This window comes from Pleurodeles waltl, chromosome 10 (assembly GCF_031143425.1).
Source record: "Pleurodeles waltl isolate 20211129_DDA chromosome 10, aPleWal1.hap1.20221129, whole genome shotgun sequence".
Lineage (NCBI taxonomy): Eukaryota > Metazoa > Chordata > Amphibia > Caudata > Salamandridae > Pleurodeles > Pleurodeles waltl.
The window spans coordinates 79,906,086-79,924,897 of record NC_090449.1 but is presented as its reverse complement, the minus strand read 5'-3'; the positions used below and the strand labels follow the sequence as shown (position 1 = coordinate 79,924,897).

General features: G+C 45.3%; 1 protein-coding gene across 5 annotated transcripts in view; it reads left to right on the top strand.

Moving 5' to 3' along the window:
• Positions 1-18,812, top strand: part of HAGH (hydroxyacylglutathione hydrolase) — a 397,775-nt gene that overhangs the window by 44,758 nt on the left and 334,205 nt on the right. The window contains exon 1 of one of the 5 annotated variants that reach the window (XM_069209803.1): positions 17,597-18,221. The exons of 3 other annotated variants lie outside the window; for them this stretch is intronic. The gene's annotated coding sequence lies outside the window, so the exon portion shown is untranslated. Of the gene's footprint in view, positions 1-17,596; positions 18,222-18,812 lie in introns of those variants that run through there. One more of the 5 variants, XM_069209804.1, reaches the window with a different exon arrangement.

The following is an 18,812-nucleotide window of genomic DNA, read 5'->3' as shown; positions in this document are numbered from 1 at the left end:
TGATCACATCATGTTTCTTATTTTAGTTCTCTAATACAATTTAGGGATTTATGAACATAACATAAGTGATAGCTCATTAATACTTTTTATGTGTGCTCTATTCTCATTTTAGATATAAACTTATGTCTAGTTGATGGCACAAATGTGCTAATTGTTCTACCTGTCACTATTTGATGAGGAGTCAAATGGTGATCTGATCCTAGGGTATTTCTCAAAGCAAAGAGTGCTAATGGGAGGCAGTAAGCCACTTCTTTTTCAATGTCACACATAGTTTACTTACTTTGTTCTTGAGGAGGCCATTAAGGCGCTGAGGACAATTTATGTGTTATTCCTAACAAGGTGGTGAGGTGAGAAAAGATATCATTGACGAAGTGGGTGCCATTGTCGGATCTGATCCCCTCAGGGACATCCCACTGTGGGATTACCTCACGGATCAAAAAATTAGCAGCAGACTTGGCATCACAGTGAACACAAGGTCCTGCTTCAATCCACCTTGAGAATGGGCAGACTACTACTATAAGATAGCGATAATGATTGCATCTGTCAATCATATCTATGTGCAGTTCCTTAAAGGAACCTTGTGGGCCAGGTATTGTGGAAGCTATTACCTTAGAAGTGGGACTTGATGAATACTGCTGGCACACTGTGCAGGTGTGTATGTACATTGTAATCATCTCATGTAAGTTAGGGACAAACCAATCCTGACCTATTTGGAGGGACATATTGTTTCTAGCAGTATGTGAATGAAGATATAGCTGGTTTAGAGCTATCAGTAGCAATGCTTGGGGCATGACAGGCCTCCCTGTTGACATTTGCCTGTATATTAAATCTGTTCCTGTCTGTGTGCATCCTCTGGCTTCCCACAACTGTTTCTCATGCTCTGGGGCATTTTCTTGTATCTCTCTTATATGCAGATGAGCTGTCTCTGTGTAATGACTGGATGCATTCAAAGGGTCTGAAGGTGCCAGTGTTTCACTAGCTAACAAAACTGTGGTATGTGTGTCACTAAGAAGGCGTGTTGCTGCATCTTTGGCTGCCCAATCAGCCAGAGCATTTCCAGGGGACACAAAATCCTGACCATTAGTGTGGGCTGCGCATTTCACTACTACAATTGCATGTGGCAGTGTTAAAGCTTGTATCAAGTCCGCTAAAAGGGGGCGGTGCAAGACAGGGCATCTATCAGACTTGAGAAATCCCTGTCTGTTCTACCGCATAATGCTGGAATGCACATGTCGTAGTGACATAGGCTGAATCGGAGTATACTGTTATTGTTTCTCCTTCCCCTTGTTTGAGGGCTGCCACTAAAGCTACTAATTCAGCAGCCTGGGCTGAATATTGAGATGGCAAAGTTATCTGTTTGGTTATCTGCAGTGTGTCTGAAGAGTTGTGCTGCATTGCTCTGACCACTGCAGCACCTGTATGTCTTACCCCTGTGTCCTGATCTATTGTGGAAGACCCATCCACAAAATATACAACACTACCTGGAATAGGGTCTTCTGTTGCTTGGCTACACTCATCTGGAGTATATGTGGCACAATCATGGGCATCATCGTCAGTGTGTGAAATGGGGTGTGCAAAGAAGGTAGCAGGATTGACTATGTGGCATTTAACAACCTTCAAGGATGGTAATGATATTATCTCGTAGCCTGATACTCTCTGTGGTGTTAGTGTTGTTTTAGCTTTCTGAATTATTGCAAAGACAGCATATTCAGCATACAGTGTCAGAGGTGCACCCAAGACAGTGGAGGCACTTTTCTCTACTGCAAAGGCTGTTGTGGCTAGTGCTTGTTCACAAGGGTAATGGCTTTTCATGACAGAATCAAGTAGGCCACTAAAGTATGCAATTGGTTTGTGGCCTAAAGGATACTTTTGGGTGAGGACAGCCGTCATCACCTGGCCATTACAGTGGCAAAAAAGAAAAAACTCTTTGTTGTAGTCTGGTGTTCCTAACACTGGTGCATTTATCTCTGTTTTTAGCTTACTGAAGGTTTGTCCCATCTCTGTAGTCCATTTTATCCTATCTTTCTGTGTTTTCGCCTGTTTGATAGATGCAAGCAGTGGGGATATTAAAGTACTGTAGTCAAAAACCCATTGTCTGACATAATTACATAAGCCTAGGAACTTCTGCATTCCTTTCACAGTCTCAGGCTCTGTTATCTGCCGAATCGATTCTGCTCTCCCGGGCATAATTCGGCGGCCTGATGCTGACAGTAGTTGCCCCAAGTATTGAACTTCTTCCTGGCAGTGCTGTAATTTGTCCCTGCCCACCTTGTAATCTATTTGAGCAAGGGTGCACAACAGGGACACAGTGTCCTTTCTACACTGCTCCTCTGCTGGAACACAGATCAGTAGGTCATTGACACACTGCAACACTGTGCTGTCACATTGAAAACTGGTGAGGTCATTCTTGACCGTCCTGTTAAAGACACTAGGGACTCACAATATCCTTGAGGTAATCAGGAATGAAGGTACTGTGAACCACGATAGAAAAATGCAGTCAGTGACTGTCTTGGTGCAGGGGAATGCTGAAAAATGCATTCTTCAAGTCTATGACTAAAAAGTATTTAGTATCTTGGGGTATGTTGGTTAGGATGATGGAAGGGTCAGGTACTACAGGGAATTCTGGTATCACTATGTCATTAAGGGGGCGCAGGTCTTGAATCATGCACCACAAATTTCCCTTGGCCTTCCTTATAGGGTAAATTGGGGTGTTGCAGGGGGATACACCTGGGTATATGACTCCCTGCTCCACTAATGCCTGTATAACTGGTGCAATGCTCTCCTCTGCTTCTTTGGATAGAGGGTATTGTCTCACTCTTGGTAGTATTTCTCCTTCCTTCAAAATTATTCTGAATGGTACTGCTGTGCGGACGAGGCCTACATCATAAGGGCCTTTTGTCCACAGGTTGGAGGGTACCTGCGCAAGGTCATTATCTTTGACAGGACTGGAGACATTTATTGGTATCGCAGGCTTTGTCTCCAGTGTGGTGTGTAGAGGTACACTGTTTTGAAAAACAATCTCTGTCCTTCTAAGGTCATCAGCAAACAAATTGTCATCTGATATGTCGCCCACCTGCATGTTGGGATCATAAAAGATAACACATGCCCACATTGCACCAGTGTGGTCATTTGCCATTAATGTCCCATAGGTGGGGAACGCTTCTAGAGCCTCTATTTCCAGAATGAGGTCTTTGTCTAATATTTCAAAATAGGGGCCCTGTTGTCTAAAGAAAAAGCTCTTGGGTAATTCAACTGGCTTCCCTGTCAGTTCCGGTGTTTCTGCAATGATGGTGTACACTGCTCTAGTAAAAACTAAAATGTCTACAGGTCTGGCTCTAACTTGGTTACCATCTGGGGGGGGGGGTGTAACCATTGTCATGATGCGTGTACTAGATACTCCAGGTGTTGAACAGATCATAGTCCCATCCTCTTCAAAGTGAATAGTCATGTTTAATTTTGCTATGAGATCACGCCCTAGCAGATTAGCTGGTGCATTTGGGGAGAATAAGAAACATCCATAAACATACCTCCCCCCTATTTCCATCTCCACAGCTTTAGTGAATGGAACCCTCATTACAGCCCCGGAGAACCACTGTATATCCATTGATAAATTTGACAATGGCAGTTCCCTCTCGCGGATACAGGACCTGGTGGCCCCAGTGTCAATGAGAACGGTGTACTCCTTGTCTTTTATGGCTACCATCACAGTGGGTTCCTCGTCTGGCCTGTGGGTTACCTATAAGACTGGAAACATGAGACTTCTCCTTGGGCACCCTCATTGGGCATATCCTCCCATGTAGTTTTGCTGGAATTGGTTTCCTCCCCCGACAGTTACCCCTCCTTGTAAGTTCTGGTGCTGCAAGGTGGGCTGCACTGTCTGCTGTGGCCCATACTGTATTTGGGGCACTGATAGCTGTAACTGCTGAGGCTGTATCTGTGGTTGAGGCTGCAGTTGTATTTGGGGCTGTGGGAGATATATCACTTGGGGACTTGTGGCAGGTTGTGCTACAATGCCACCAGGCGGTGCCATTTATTGGCCATAATTTGCCCTTGTCTGGTTGATAAGTTCATATTCCTTTTTAAACCTACAGTCTCTAATGAAATGTCCTTTCATCTTGCAATAGTGGCATCTCTGTCCACTCTGGAATGTGTTTACTCTATTTCCCCCAAACCTTCCTCGCCCTCTTCTTCCATTATTCCTGTTATTGCTTCTCTGGGCATACTAATAGGGTTGAATTGGGGTGCCTGAAAGGGGCACTCCCAGGGACACTGCAGCTAACTGGGTGGTGGCAGTGGCAATTCCTTCCTCTGTTTTCTTAGCCAGTTTCTGCTGGACCAATTAAGCTGCTACTTTCTCTATTTTATCTTTCTCTCTCTTTTCCTTTTCTTGTCTATTCTTACAAAAATGTATAGTGTGCGCTTGTATTTCTATCCATGGTTTGGCCTCTAAGGCCACTATATTATCTAATTTATCCTGCACTTCAGCTGGGAGACCCTTTTAACTATATTGTAAAATAGTATTGCATTCTGTCGAGTTACATCCCAACTCTCCCCCACTTCGTGTCCATTTTTCCTTCATTCTGCTAAGGAATTGGGCTGGGTCCTCATTTGGCTGCATTGTTTGTGCCATAAGGGACCCAATGTCTGGCCTGTCTGGATACATTTTCCTCAGTTGTTTCCAAACAATTCCTCTTACTCTATTAAAGGGTGCCCCATCACATTTTGGGTTGGTCAGCGTCACATCCTTTACTCCTGCCTTTGTGAACAGTAAGTCTGTCTCTTCTCCTATAAGGGAATTTAGTAAACTCTTAATGTCCCCTATTGCAAGAGTAATCCCTGTGGTATGTTTTTCCAGAGCTGCTATCCATTTCCCAGCACCCTCAGCAAGTTGTGGGAACTGTTTTTTAAGATTTTCTTTGCCCATCTGGGGCCATGGTATATACTGAGGCGCCCCTGGGCCCTTGAATATCAAGGGCAGTTGTGACAGGACTGTAGTCCTATTGCCAGTAGGGTGATGAGAGTCATACTTACGAGCATATTTCTGCCACACTCTTAGACTTTTCTGAATATAGGGATAAGCCCAGTAAGGATCCCCTGTGCCCTGAAAAATGTACATTTCTGCATTAGCCATGTCTCAGGGTTCAAAGGAACCGTCTTGCGGCCATGGTGTCATATGTGATGCCAATCCTTCTGTCCAACCTGCTAGGTTGTCAGTAAAAGACACAACATTATACCAACTATTTTCATACTGAGATACTATTTCATTAGGCGTAAAATTATTGCCAGGCATACAGGGAATGCATGTGCCATGTCTTTCCTCAGTGTAATTTTTCCTGCCATATCAAATGTTCCCTTTCTCTCATATGGGTGTGCATGCGCCCCATCAAATACTAATCTCTGTAATTCTCTTGGCTTCTATTGTAAAGTCTTTCCTGCCTTATTGTTTTCTTCTCCCTCACAGGCATACTGTGACTGTTCCCTGTTATGGTCCTCAATAAGGGACATTATTTTAACATTTTCAGTGACGTCATCTAATGCCCCCTTTGATCCTTTTGTAGGATTTTTCTAAATCCAGATCTTCTTCACCTAAGCTGCTGTGTGTGGAGACTGTGTCCTCTAATCCTTCTTGTTCAATCATTTGTGGCCCAGTGAGGGCCCTTGACTGCCTCAAGGGCCCTTCCTCCTTTTCCCAAGTCGCTCTTTGGTCTACCCTTCCATCTTCCTGCACTGTGACCCCCTTGCCTACAATATTCTCTTCTGCTCCTGGGTGCATGAACCTCCAGCACTCTGTGGGAGGACTTTATGGTGTGTAAGCTAACCTTCTTGTCTCATTTTTAATGTTGGTACTTGGTTTTTGTAAAACACCTTCTTTTTTTTCTTGCCCCATCCATTCTCTGTGCCACTCCTGACTCCTCATTAGGTATACCTTCATTTTGTCTAGTGGGGGACATCTCATCCTCTAAATGCCCCAAGTCCAACACTACTCTTGACTGCTTTTGACTTACTTAGTCAAGTTCCCTGTATCTTCCGGACTTACCACCGGGATCCCTTAATATTGTATCAATTCATACACAATCTTGCGTGCAAAAACCAAAATATATACATTACAGTATCAAAATTGTAAATGTCTTTATAAAATAAAAGGAACAGACCTCGTACTTTGTCCACCTTAATACCAACACCTGAGTCCCATCTGTCCCCACGAAATCAGAGATTTTTACTTAAATGTTGGCATCTCCCTTACCTCTTTAAAAAGTGCGCAAATCACCTCGTGGAGACAGGCAGGGCCCCCAGTCCAGCAGTTGGTGAGATCAAAGTAGAGCTCCTGGCTGGCTCGCCAATATGTTGGAAGGAAATCTTTTAATAAAATAAGACAGATCAATTTGACACAGTAATATAGGTTTAATCGATTTTCAGCTGGGAACAACAGGCAGTCTCGACATAGAGGCCATGACTGAAGTTCAAAGTTCTAGTTCACAAGCAGTGGTATTTATTCTGTGAAAAAACACAAACAACTTCGGTCACAAGTTTAGTATTGACGTAAGCAAGAACAAGCAGTACAGATAAGATAATAGGGGAGAGGTACCTCTTGACAAGAGCACATGCACGATTATTGGTCGCCTCATGGGTGGGTAAGTAACATTGATGTCATTCAGCATCTCTATCTTTTCTGCACGACAAGTGATTATATGTTACATGATGCTCACGGTAGCCCTGCCTTGTGCAAATGCTTAGTTCCCCTCACCAAGATATGAATGACTTGTGTTTTTTAGGACCCTTGCGCTAAGACAGGATACACCCTTTTGTTCCACCCTGTTTGTGCTAAGTGAAGATTTTGAAAGCGACAGTTGGTGCAGCTTTAAAGAAAAACTCTCATTCTAATGTGGCTTGGGCCTCGTGTGTGTTTCAGCACAGCTAACTTAACAATGCAGCATGTGTATAAGTTTCCTAAATAATAAGTGTTTGTTTGTTTTAAATATGACCTGCCTTTTTTATTGAACCCACAGTCTGCCTTTTTTTAGCATGTCATGTATTAAGCCTTTCACTACTTACATTGGTTTACAACTATCCCTAGCCTAAAATGTTTGTATTGGGGTTTGGGAACTTATGTTTGTATGTATATGATGTATATGATGTGTTCCTATTCTTCCTACATCAGGGGGCAGAGAAACCTACATCTTCCAGTACTAAGGGGAGGGGGAATAATACTGGAGTGACAAGGCCTGGTCAAGGATGCAAGAGGGCTAGGTAGGTGCTGGACACAGAGTGGTGGGGGGGGTTAACTATAGAGTGAGTCTGGGATAAGGAGGTGGGTGCTTAGTCCCCAAATGAACACCATGGAGGGTAGGCATTTTGGTAAAGAGTTTCGAATGACCCAAAGTATTTGCACCTTGATGTGGAACAGGGCGCAATGGCAAAGGGAGCTTGGATGCTATGGAGAGGTCGAGAAGAAAGGTGATTGTAGCTAGCAGAGGGGACAGAGTTAAAGCAAGGACTGTTCTCGTGGAGCTGGTGAAATACTTCTGTAGTTGGCTGAGTAGGTTGAAAATGGGAGGTGGCAGTTATGCTTCAAGGCTTTTGGAAAAGAGTAGCCGATAGCTAGTGGAAACTAGGGGCCCTTTTTATGTATTTATTTTGCAAATGAATGCCATTCGCAAATTTAAAGCATTAATGGGCTGGAGGTATTTAGAGAGATGAAACACTCATCATACGCTAGCAATGTGTTCAGTGGTTTTATTTGGGGAACGTGTAGGGTATACGATGGAGCACAGAGTGAATTGGACTTGACCCTGGGGATCATTTTCATAGAAGCGGTTGTAGTGAAGGAGATGAACTGGGAAATAAATATCCCATTGCTAATTGGGATTTAAATTTTGTTCCACAACCACCCACTATAAAAAGGTTAAAACTGGAATTGATCAAGACCCTACCTCCATAACCCCCTTTCCTTTCACCTCCTTTCCCCTGCTAGTAGGTGGTGGGACATACTCACAACTGTTGTGCAGAGTAGTTTGTAACATTCCAAATCTGGTGGATTGCACTGTTGGGCACCTGATTCTTGGTCTATCTGGTAACAGCGTTTCTTTGGTTGTTTAACTATGTCTGGCATATAACACTGCTAGGTGTTCACTAACAACAGCAGCACAGAGAACCAGCAACATTGGTGGTCGATTTAATCAATGCCAGACACATCCTGTGTCTACCACACTAAACTGCTGGAGTACAAAAAGCTTTATTTGGCGGTCTGCTTGGTTTTTGAGTGCCTAGATTCTTTTGCCTGGTTCTCAGATTTTCATTAGATTGCCTGAGAGACTGTTATGCCTCTCATTGGAGCAGTGAGTGCCCAGTGCAGTTCAGCTTTGGGTACCGTTCAGAGCTTGTGTGCTTAAAATCTATTGATTGTGACAGTACTTTTATAGATGTGGAGGGTCAGTGCAAAAACATGCGCAGCTTTCCTATCTTAGAAGCCAGTATTCACAAGAAGTTTTTAGATAGCAGGTACAGCGGTAATGGATGGCAAGTCATGCTGACACTGCTGGTCGCTCTAGCTTCTTGCACAGGTATTTTTTTTTCATAATGTTGCCTCTGACACAGAGTGGCTGCAGTTATTCATCTGAAGAGGAAACTGGGACTTGCTGGTCTTATTGATTACATAGTTGCATTTCTAAAAAGAAAAAAACGCAGGCTGGTGCTCGTTTGTAGGTCACCTACACTTGGAGCCAAACGCCATATACAAGTAACCAATGGGTTATAGGCACACTAGTCCTTTTTATTTGACCAAAAGAGATGCTACAAAGGTGACATGGTAGTTTGTGATACCATAGTCAGTAACTACGTTCTTGAAGTTATATGACTGGGTTTGACAACTTTTTCTTTTAGAAGATTATAGAACAATTCTATAATAAAAATGACAGTAAAGTGTGTAAGTCTTTAGAATGAAATATTAAACAGATATTGAACAAAAACGCTAGGTCCAAGTTCTGCGGCCTACTTTGGCATTTGGTCCCAAGTTCTGCGGCCTACTTTGGCATTTGTCTGGTTCTGCCTATCATAGATTATAATGTTCTACTGCTATTGTATAGGAGTTCAGAACCATACAAAGCTTTATTTTTTTAAGCCAAGCCTACTAGAGAGCATATGTGCTGTTTGTTGCGCGGTATGTTGTGGCTTACCAAAGAACATAGATGGCCTTACAGCCTGCCGGTTCCCTACCATTGGTTGACTTTGTCACCCTTATTTGCTTTCTTCTTATTGGTGTCCCAGTTTGCTAGTCTTATTTCTCTCTCCCATGGAGCATCGCTTCTTTATAATCTCCTTGATTGGCTAGCATTTCTGCTTTCACTGCTTCTTTTTCAGGTACTACTTTTTTTGCGTGAAGCACCCCATTAGAGTGAGTGCAGTTTCAAAATGTCTCCTTCGTGTACGTTTCTCCTTCTGCACTACATATTGCTCTCTGTTGCCCGACTGCTTCTCCTTGCCCCTTCTCGCCCATGTGTTTCTCGCCATTGTTCTCCCCCAACTCCACCCTTCGTGTTACTTGCCCTCTGCCCTAGCGTTGCTTTCACGCCCTCTCCAGCCTTCTTTGTTCCTTTTACATCACCTCCTGTGTTGCTTCTGGTGTTCTTCTCGCCATGGACTCCTTGCTTCTGCTCCCTCTTGCCCGATCCCTTAGCAATAAAAAGAAAGGCTTTGGTGTTTTATTTTCATTTTAGTTGCTGATTCACCTCTGATCGGTAACTAAAAAGGAAAAAAAAAAAAGTGCCTGCGTCATGTTATAGGCATGCTGATGCGTTGTGTGCAATCCAACAAAATGATGCAAGTTTTTTTTTTTTTTTTTTTTTTAATTTTTTTTTTTAAACTTTAGCCACACTAGAGCTAAAAACAATTGGCAAAACTAATAGGTCAAAAAAGTGAGACCTTTTGGTTTCGCCAATGCTTGTTAATTCTATAGGTTCCTACTTAAGGGCAGCTGGCCATGTTTGAGAGAGCTGCCAGCTCCCTTGTGAATTTAATTCTATGTCAGGACCGCAGGCTCCGATTATGCTTCTTTTTCTATGCTTTCTTTATCTAGCAGCCAATCAGAGAAGTTTAGAAACAAAACATATCCCATAAACCTTCAAACATCACATGACTAACCATAGAGAGGGACAGTACATGTAAAGAGGCATCAATAATGCACTTCTTTTTTCTTTGCTGCTCCTGCAGCCAGTTAAGTGCCCTTTATCTCTTCATCGTAATATTGCTGTGTGTGTTGCCGTGATATCAGTTTATGACAAGTTGTTTATTGTTTTTTCCCTTACAGTGCCTGAAGCGTTTCGCTTTTATTGTCGAGTTGGGAGCAGACCGTGGCGCCTCCCGCCCGCAGTCCTATTTTTAGTCCCATAGGGACAAAGAGCACGCACACGCTTAGTCATTGCGTGCCTCATCTAACACGGCGATGCTCGTAAACGGACGCGTTGCTTGACAGGGAAGCGATTACCTTCTAAAAAGGTCCCCACTTTACATCTGTGGATCACACCTAATCATTTTAAAGGATTATAGTGCCCTTACAGGCCGGACAAATGCGGGGCCAGTCATCGGCCGTTACTACTATCAGGGCCCCAGACGTGACTCAGCAAGTCGTGGACGAGGGTATGACAGAGGGCAACCTGCAGATTCTACCTTCTACCCCACCCGGTCCTGTGATGGACGACAATGCTAGCGCAAGAACTATTGCAGAGGCCAACAGAAAACCTCTCAGGAGTCCTCAAATTCAGGTGAGAGTTATCCCTTATTCAGAGGTGGTTCTTGGGGGCAGGGTTCAGTTGTTTCCGGACGAGTGGCAGAAGTTGACCAAAGAGCCTTTGATCTTAGAAACAGTGCAGGGCTACAAGCTCAAGTTTTACCAATCCCCCTCTCAAGTATCCCTTCACCCTCTTCTCCATTTTTCCCTTTGAGATCAAGAGATTATATCACTAGAGGTTCAGTCTCTTCTGGAAAAAAATGGGCCATTTGCCAGTCTACTGCGCATCCCAGAGGATTTATCAGCCCCATATTCCTACTGGACAAGAAAGGGGGAGGTTCACATCTAGTGTTAAACCTAAAGGAATTCAATGCCTGGATAGTTTACAGGCACTTCAAGATGGAGTGTATCCATCTCCTGAAATATATTCTTCAAGAAGGAGATTGGATGGTCTGTTTGGACCTGAAAGATGCATATTTGACTGTTCCAGTTTTTCCCTCCTCATCGACGATTCCTACAATTCAGTTGACTCAGTCAATGCTTCGAGCTTCAGGGCCTTCCTTTCGGTCTATCGTCCACTCCATGGTGCTTTTCCAAAGTGATGAGGCCTGTGGTAGAGTCCCTTTGCGCTTGAGGGGTGAGGTTTATTGTTTACCTCGACGCCCTGATCCTCATGGCGCAGGATCCTTCAATTCTGATCAGGCATCTTTTGTGGACTATTCAGCTTCTACAGAACCTGGGGTTTCCGATCAACCAGGCCAAATCCTGCACCCTCCCATCCCAACAGGTGGAATTCCTAGGGTTCCAAATAGGCTCCCTCCAACAGAAAGTGTGCAACATAAAGAAGAAGTTACATCTCCTATCAAACAATTTGTTTCGCTGAGGAATTTAGCACAGAGAGTGGGACTTCTGTCGCCGTCTATCCAAGCTATATTCCCAGGCCCCCTTGACTACAGGGCTCTTCAGACACTCAAGATTTCTCATTTCCACAGGGGATTGTCTTATGCAGACAACGTTTCTCTGTCGGAAGAGGCCAAGACGGAGATATCCTGGTGGCTTAAAAACATGGAAGCCTGGAATGGCAGAGCTATCTCTGGTAATTCACTTGATGTCATTCTGGAGTCCGATGCCAGCAGATGGGTTTGGGGAGCCCATTGCGGGTCCCTGACCACAGGGGGCCGGTGGTTGGAGGAGGAACTCCGTCGCCACATAAATTGTTTGGAACTGCTGACTGGATCGTTTGCAACCCGGAGTCTCTCTCCTCTTCGGTCGGACTGTTGCATTCTACTGCAGATGGACAATATTTCATCAGTCAGATATGTCAAAACAATCTAGGGAGTACGAATTCACAGATACCAGCGCAGATTGCCAAGGAATTTTGGCAATCGGATCTCGGTGATTGCAGAATACTTGGGGGGGGGGGGGGGTGAGCAAGTCAGTGGCGGACTGGAACTCCAGATTCCTCTGGGATGGCAGCGACTAGAAGTTACACCCAAGAGTATTTCATTGGATCAGACAGTGATGGGGCCCGTGTTCCATGGACCTTTTCACCTCACGGCTGAACCATCAACTACCCAAGTATTTCAGTTGGAGGCCAGATCCGGAGGCGACAGCCAGAAATACATTTGCTCAGAACTGGTCGGGTCTCCTAAGTTATGCGATTCCCCCTTTTCAGCATGATTCCACAAGTTCTGGAGCAAGTTCGCCAGCAGCGAGCGGAGATTATACTAGTGACCCCTCTGTGGAGAGCACAAGCATGGTTCCCTCTAGCTCTGGAGCTATTGTGCGATGTCCTTCTCCTGATCCCGGTTCAGGACGACCTGTTACGGGACCTGTTGGGGAATCCGTATCCCTTGATCTCGACAGGAAATCTATGTCTGGTAGCATGGAGAATTTCAGGAAAAACTGGCTCTTGTCAGTCATTTTGTCTCAAGCTTCACTCTTCATTCACCAAGCATGGTCCTTAGTGTAGGAGGCTGGCCTGGTTTGTAGTGGGTACCTTGGGTACTTAAACGTTATACCAGGTCCAGATATCCTTTATTAGTTAAATATAGTGTTTTAGCAGCTTAGGCTGATGGAGGTAGCTGTAGAAGAGCAGCTTAGGCTGAACTAGGAGACATGCAAAGCTCTTGCAATACCACTATAGTTACACAGTACTTATACACAAATAAAGACAATACTCAGTGTTATCAAAAATAAAGGTAGTTTATTTTAGTGATACAAGGCCAAAAATATCTTGGAGGCAATACTCCTTCTGGAGGTAAGTATTATACACAATATATACACTAGACACCGAAATAAGGTAAGTAAATAGTCATAGGATAGGGCAAACAATAGGAAATGCTATAGAATGCAATAGGAGAAAATAGGTCTAGGGGCAACACCAACTATATACTAAGAAAGTGGAATAGGAATCACAAATTCCCCCCCTTGACAAGTGTAGTGTGTAGAGAATCGCTTTGACAGTAAGAAAACCACAAAGGTGAGTAAAATACCCCACCCCAGAGCCCAGGAAAGTAGGAGTAAAGTATTTCAGGTTTCCTTAGGACACAATACAAGTAGTGATTAGAGTTATTGCAAGACTGCAAGCAACAAATGGTGGATTCGTGGACCTCAAGACCTGTAAAGAGAGGAGACCAGGTCCAGAAGTCGCAGAAGATTCCAGGAAGGACAGGAGCCCCTGCCAACCTAGAAGATGGTGCAATAGAGGAGACCCGTTGGAAAAAGACTGCAGAAGAGCACCAAGAAAGATGGCTGCGGGTTCCTGCGTGATGCAAAGGATGTCCCACGTGGAGATGTTGGATGCAGGCGAGTTGCAGCGCTGGATTCGTCCAACAAGCCTTGGTTCAAGCAGTGTTGCAGATTGCGTCAAAATGGCGCAGCCTGGACCCAGGAGGCAAAGGGGGCTCCCAACACTGGAGGGAACCTACAGATGACCAGGCAGCACCCACTGAGGTCCCAGGACACTGGGACAAAGAAGGCACAAATTGCGGTTACTGCAGCACTACAAAAGATCCCACGCCGCCAGAGAACAACTCAGCGAGTTGAGTGTCGCAGGATAGAGTGCTGGGGACCTGGGCCAGGCTGTGCACGAAGGATTCTTTCAAATAGTGCACAGAGGCCTCAGGAGGTGAAGATGACGCGGTGCGCAGAGGTACTGTCGCAAACGGGGAAGGCAAGCTCTTACCTCCTCCAAATTTGGACAGCAGGACCTTAGGACAGTCTGTGTCGAAGGGGTCCACCACCTGTGTTCCAAGGAAGCACGCTCGTCACCAGGAGAGGAGTCCAGGAGAACCGGTCATCGTCTTGGAAGGTGCCTGCTGGAGCAGGGAAGTGCCTTTGTGACTCCGGCACTCCACTGGAGATTTCTTCAGTCCTTCTGGTGCAGGGTGAAGACAGGGAGTCCCCAGAGCATGGAAACTGTTGCAGTTTCCGGCTGGAGCTGAAGTTGCAGAATCGAAGTAGCCCTTGTGGATACTTTGCTGCAGTTACAGCAGTTCCTGGAGTAGTCTGCGGTCGATACGAGGTCAGAGGATGAAGTAGTAGTAGCAGAGGATTCCTGATGGAAAGTTGCAAGCAGAATCTGAAAAGAAACACACAGGAGAAACCCGAAATAGCCCTGAGAGGGGGATTGGCTACCTAACCAGGTATGCACTTATCGGGAGGGGTCTCTGACGTCACCTGCTGGCACTGGCCACTCCGACACCTCCACAGTGTCCCCACACCTTGAAAAACAAGATGGCTGAAGTCTGGGACACTGGAAGAGATCTGGGCATCACCCCTGGGGTGGTGATGGAAAGGGGAGTGGCCACTCCCCTTTCCTTTGTCCAGTTATGCACCAGAGCAGGGACTAGGGGTTGCTGAACCGGTGTAGACTGGCTTATGCAAGGAGGGAGCCATCTGTGCCCTTCAAAGCATTTCCAGAGGCTCTGAGAGGCTACCCCTCCCAAGCCTGTAACACCTATTTCCAAAGGAAGAGGGTGTAACATCCTCCTCCCAAAGGAAATACTTTGTTCTGCCTTCCCGGGACTGAGCTGCTCAGACCCCAGGAGGGTAGAACCCTGTGAGGTGGCAGCAACTGTAGCTGCGGTGCAAGCCTCAGAGAGCTGGTTTGGCAGTACTGGGGGTCCATAGTGGAGCCCGCAGGATGCATGGAATTGGCTCCCCAATACCAGATTTGGAATTGGGGGGGACAATCCATGATCCTTACATTGCCATATTCACAGTTACCATTGTGAAGTTACGTATAGGTATTGACCTATATGTACTGCACGCGTGTAATGGCATCCCCTCACTCACATAGGCTGGGGAATTGGCCCTGGACAACGTGGGAGCACCTTTGCTAGTGCAAAGGTGCCCTCACACTTAGTAACTTTGCACATAGCCTTCAGTAATGAAGGTTAGACATATAGGTGACTTATAAGTTACTTAAGTGCAGTTAAAATGGCTGTGAAATAGTGTGTGCTCTATTTCAGGCAGGCTGCAGTGGCAGCCTGTGAAAGGGTGTGTCTGAGTTCTTTATGGGTGGCAAAAGAAATGCTGCAGCCCATAAGGATCTCCTGGAATCCCAATGCCCTGGGTACCTAGGTACCATATACTAGGGACTTATAAGAGGGGGTCCAGTATGCCAATTTGAATTGGTAAATGAAGTCATTAGCCTATAGTGACAAATTTAGAAGCAGGGAGAGCATAAGCACTGAGGTTCTGGTTAGCAGAGCCTCAGTGCCACAGTTAAGCACTACGGACAACTCACACATTAGGCCACAAACTGTGAGCACTGGGGTCCTGGCTAGCAGGATCCCAGTGACACAGTAAAAACACACCGACACACACTCACAAACAGGCCAAAAGTGGGGGTAACCATGCTAGAAAGAGGCTACTTTCTCACACTCAGTCACCCACAAACGATATGCCTCCTCTTGGTGATGATAGGTGCATTGGTGTTCAGAACAGTATTCTGATCCCTTTAAGATTGATGTCAATTTAGTAATCAACTTTTTAGCTTCATTGGCAGCCCCCGGTCTTGCTTATAGGTCTATTAATAATTATCGCTCTGTATTTTCGGCGGGTCATATGCCTGTTTTTGCAGACCGGTTGGTGAGCACCTAGTGGTATGTAAGCTCATGAGGGGCATTAGTCTCTCAAATACCAAACTATGTGTAGTGCAATGCCTGAAAGCATGTGAGACCGCTACAAGTGAATTCAGGAGATATTCTGGTGGTCAGGTTTTAATCACTCTCCTAAAACTGTTAAACCCAGTCACGGCCGCCACCATGGCTAGATGGATTAGATGGTTGCTTTCTGAGGCATGAATCAACAATTCCACTTTTGGTACTCATTCAGTTAGAGGAGCCATGGCTTCTAAATCCCTTAGTTTGGGGGTTAGACTAGAGGATATTATGAGAGAAGCAGATTGGTCGACAGAGTCAACGTTCAAGGATTTTTATTATAAGGCCATTGTGGATATCGCATCTGTAGTGGTGGATCGGCTTTGAACAAGCATAATCAGAGCCTCCGGTCCTGACATAGAATTTAAAAAAAATCTAATTTACGTGTCAAGAATTTTTAATTCCATTAAGGACATGGAGGCGGGGATTATCCCACCCTATGGCAAATAACCACTTGTTTTACAAATGAAATACTAATTTTCTTTTGAGATGAAACATTGGTTTACCCACCCTGTTATATCAAATGGTTGAATTGCTGGTATTTCTATGTACAGACTAGTTTTGTCCTTAGTGGATATTATGGTTTCTCTGTGTGTTTGTTTTTTTTCCTAGGTTTTGAGCAGAAATAATTCTGAAATCTTCAATCTTGTGGTTGTCGTCAGACGATATTTGTTCTTCATAACCTGGATATCCTGCGTTATTGGATATGGTTCTCCAGTTCCCCTCGGGATGGACTTTACTTCTCCTGTTGGAGAATTTTGGTTCCAATATTTTTTCCCCCCTCGGACTTTTGTTTTGTGTGGCTTTTTACAATTTTCTTCTGATGAATGGCTATATTCTGGCCCTTGCGCAAAGAAAGAGGAAATGTATTATTGATGCCTCTTCTCTTTATATATACTGTCTCTCTCTATGGTTAGTCATGTGATGTTTGAAGGTTTATGGGAAATGTTTTGTTTCTAACTTCTCTGATTGGCTGCTGGATAAATGAAGCATAGCAAGAGAAGCATAATCCTCGACTCCGTGTCCATAATAGAATAGAAAATTCTTGAGGCGTGAGCTAGACATTTTTTTATTTGGTTGTTGTAGGTTATTGGCGAGTTTTATGCTGCTTTTTGTCCTTTTAGCCTCCTACCTAAATACACTTTTATCAAGTTGTTGACCTGAAGCTTTCATTATCATATACCATTGTATGATACTGATGCATTAATTTTTTTTTTTTTATCTCTTGTATGGCTGACGGCTGAAACAATGAGTAAATAAATGTATTTTATCACTCAAACATCAATTTCCTTGCTGTCTGATAAGCACTTGGCTCGGACAGTTAAGCCCCGCCCCTCTCCCCTTTTCCCAAGTTGCACAGTAAGACGTGGGGTGAGGGAAGAGCTCTCCCTTGCGTGGGTGGTTCGGCGTATGCCTTTGCCATTCGGGTGGACTGTCGGTCCATGTCTGACAGCGGTGTCTGCTGTCACCGGGCTCAAAGCAGCGCCCATGCCGCCGCAGCTTGGCTTGCAGCAGGCCCGGGGAGGCACAGCCGGTTGGCTCGCGCCGGGCAGATGACGTGACGTGCTGACTTGTCATTGCAGAGGAACACGTGTATTTGTTGTGAGCACGCAGACCCCGCCCCTCCGCGTTCGCCACAACCAAACTGCCATCTATTGCGCAGCGCCCGTTGGTTGCCTGGCCTGTCACGGTTCACCAATTGTGTTGCGAGCTCCCTTCCAACTGATCGGCAGGCTTGGGTGCGTGCGACAGCTGATCGCCGCCTGTCACTGCAGGGACACCCGCGCCTGCTTACGTGCTCTCCTCAGCTGGCCTGGCAGTGCCTGCGCGGAACCGCCCTTTCCGCGGGCTCGGCCCCAGCTCGCTCTAATTTTAGGGGTGTGACTGTCCTGTAACCACCTGCCTTCCGCGCCCAGGCTGACGAGGCAGAGTCTCTAGTTGCGCCACAGTGATTCCTGGCAGCTCTCGTTGCCCCGGGAGAAGTTGAGACTTCGACATCTGACTCCGTATCTCTGGGGGCACTAGGACTCAGAAAGATACCACCTATTCGTACACATCGGAGAGCACCGGGCCCCTGGGGCCGTGTCCTTTAGACCTTCAGGCCCGACTGTTAACCGCTTGGTACCGTCAAGTTCCAAATAGCAGTCCTTGGTGCTTTTTAAGACCTGGTACCGATACTAGTCTGCAAGACTTCACGCGAGGGAGCACAGGCTTTCCCAGTGAGCTCCTGATATAGTTTAATATCCCCGCCCCTTGCCTGGTCAGGAATGTGATATTTGTGAAAAGGATTACTTTGGTGCCGTTTACCTAAATTGGAAACCTTGGAAGAGGTGAGTTCGGGCACGTATCTTATTAATAGCGATCTGTTTTTTTAGGTGGCTTCAATTCTCTACATACATAAAACTACTTGTCTTACTTTAGCTCCATCAGTGTGGCTAAAGAACCAGGGCACAATAGTTTAAAAAAAAAAACAAATCGAAACTATAACCGAAACAATTTTTCCCAAATTCTTTTATGGCATTTACAAAAATAAGGAAATACAATGTAGATGTTTTTATGTCGTCCAAGCAAACGCTCGCAGCCCTTCCGATTAAACGGTACATTACCAATTTCTGGTTATGTGACACAGCCTTGTGCAAGTCTTTCGAAGGCTACGAATGCATTTCCTCTTCCCTTCCTCCCAAATCAAACAACCACCTGTCGGTGGCGAAACTGACAGAGATGGGCGACCCACCGAAGGCTCGAGCTAGGTGCCTGGCTGTGGCACAGCACGAGTTCCTCTTAGACTGTCAACCCAAAAGCGAACAGAGCTTTCATTTGACTTCTGCCTGCCTTTCTTCCCCATGGTCTAGCTTCATACGCCAAGAATTTAATACAAACATTGACATTTGATGCAAAACAGCACAGAGAAACAAAGAAAC